This window comes from Andrographis paniculata, unplaced genomic scaffold, assembly GCF_009805555.1.
Source record: "Andrographis paniculata isolate CXL003 unplaced genomic scaffold, ASM980555v1 Contig15END, whole genome shotgun sequence".
In the NCBI taxonomy this organism is placed as follows: Eukaryota; Viridiplantae; Streptophyta; class Magnoliopsida; order Lamiales; family Acanthaceae; genus Andrographis; species Andrographis paniculata.
Genome location: NW_026137435.1, coordinates 2,590,603 through 2,593,539, shown reverse-complemented (window position 1 = coordinate 2,593,539; position 2,937 = coordinate 2,590,603).

Sequence of the window (2,937 nt, the reverse complement as noted above, 5' to 3'; positions counted from 1 at the left end):
AAAATACGCCTCATTAAAACCTTGTTAGGAAAAAACCCAATGGGACAAAAATCCTAATCAAGGAAAAAGAGTACGTCATTCATGCATTAAAAATATTTCTCATGATGTGGACATCACTTGAAATATTGCTCCCCCTGATGTGGACATCATTTGAAATCTTGCAACCGACGCATCCCAATGATCTTTACCAATTTCTCGAACGTTGCGGTCGGTAAAGCCTTGGTCAACAAGTCCGCTAAATTTTGGTCTGATCGAATCTGCTGCACATTTATCTCACCATTTTTCTGGAGATCATGAGTAAAGAAAAATTTTGGTGAAATATGTTTCGTTCTATCTCCCTTGATATATCCTTCTTTCAGTTGCGCTATACAAGCTGCATTATCTTCGTACAGAATAGTAGGAGGATTATCATTTTCAGATTTCAAACAACAATTCTGTAAAATGTGGTGAATTATTGATCTTAGCCAAACACACTCTCTACTGGTTTCATGAATTGCTATTATTTCTGCATGATTTGAAGATGTAGCGGTTAATGTTTGTTTAGTGGATCTCCAAGATACCACTGTACCGCCACAAGTAAACATATAGCCAGTTTGAGACTTGGCTTTATGCGGATCAGAAAGATACCCAACATCTGCATATCCAATCAATTCATATCGAGATCCTTTTGGATATAATAGACCAAGATCAATAGATCCTTGGAGATAACGAAAAATATGTTTGATTCCTTTCCAATGTCGTTGTGTTGGCATTGCACTAAATCTGGCTACTAAATTTACAGCAAACGCTATATCTGGTCTAGTATTGTTAGCCAGATACATTAGTGCACCAATAGCACTTAAATATGATACTTCAGGACCAAGTGTGTAACACCCCCAGTTGGCTCAGACTGGAAATGCTACCGCCACACTGCATCATGAGGTCGTCACCTCCTACTTTGGGCCCACAATACAATGTTAAGGCTAAAATTATCATAAAAGCGCATTATTATATAACAGAATCTGATTTATAAATATTTACAAAACACACCCCTTAACAAGAGGTTTTTCCGGTTAAAAATTTACATATAATACAATAGACGTAAGTTCACTCACTCAGCCCATCTTTCTATATCCTGAGACGTCCCTTGTCTCGGATATGCCATGCATACCTGAAACAAATATTTTCTTAAAAGCAGTCTAGAATTAAATCCATTTTAAGAACTAACGTGAAATATGTCATTTCATACCTTTTTAAAATAAAGTTTAATTCCCGTTAATCATAAAATACGTGTCATGTCATGCTAATAGTGAAATGATGCAATACAGATATCAAACTCGACAGCAATGCACACTCACATATATATATATATATCCGCCAAAGTGAGCAGCCGGAATAACCTCGGCTCCATAATCATAGGCTCACTACATCTGTCTAAGTGAGCAGCCGGAATACCCTCGGCCCCGTAATAACAAGCTCACTAGACCATCATCAATAAATAGCCGAAAAATCCTCGGCTCAAGGAAGAACCTGATAAACCCATAATAATATAACGGTCATCCGGTCACTTCCATATACCCACCATACCACTCCCACAATCAATACATGGATAGCCGAACGTTGTCGCCATTAACCACAAGACGCCCCATAGTCTGTGATAGCGAAGATAGGACCCCCGCTGACTAGCCCTATCCCGTGTAATGTAGTAGAATCCGTGCATCCTGGAATCACCCAAGGGAAACCCGAAAACTCTACTCCTCCTCGCGCGCCCTAACGGGATCACGTTTGGAGTTTGGCATATGATCCTAAACTACCGGTAGACCTCACTAGTAGCTACTCCATGAGTGGAACAACACCGAACACGAATGATTAGACCAAAATACGTCTCAAGTACCATGGGTCTAATCCCTGAATGACCATGCGACTAAGTCACCCAGTTGTCCGACTACTATCGTCCACTATCGCCAAAGTGTTACGGTACATCGGGTCGAATATCCTAACCCCAGATGATGCCCTCGCCCAGCACTACCGCACACGGCGACTAGACGATAGATCCATAAATCATATCCGATAAACCGTGCAATATGTGTGCAACATGCCAAATAAGTGAATTTACCGAAAAGGGCTGGTGAGACAGCTCACCTATCCTCATTTTCATAAATTCACCAACGCGATCAAATACGTATATCAAATATCAAAAACCGTGAAGTCTCCCACATGCATACGTACACATATATATATATAAATATATACATGCACTGACAAAATGATTCACATAATATCACGTTAACATATTAATCAGAATAGCATGCAACATGCATACCTAATTTCTTAAAATTAGATTTAATTCCCTACTGCTTACCTCTTGTCGACACTCCCTAGCTTTCGCAATTTCACTCAAATCTCTTCCAACGTACACCTGTTCCATTATTTACTCAATTCAGCTGAGCTATATGCTTATTCATAGGAGCTACATGCTTATTCAAAAGCTAATTTCTATAATTAACTCGTTGGGTTTCAAACTTCTATATTTAGTAGAATACGATATTATAGCTATAAAACTCTTATACCTCCTACTATTTATATCGCCCGATTATTAAATAAAAATACTTAAAGATATGAATAAACAGGCAGGTGCAATACACTGCCGTTTTTAATTCGGCTCGGATCGATACGAAATTCTCAGAATATAATACTAGGACTACGAATAAGCTATTAGCTAAAGAAATTCGTCGATTAAATAGCCAAATAGTCGGTTATGAATTTTTGAAGAATTTCTAATTTAATATCTTCAATATCTAAATTCATATTAAAATCCATAATTAAATTCTACGTATAACAAGGAATACAATACCGAAGTCGAAATCGAAATCGGACAGCTAAATCTTTTTCTTCCTTCTTTTCTTCTCCTTTCTTCTTCTCCTTCGCGTTTCGCTTTCTTCGCTTATCATGTAAGGT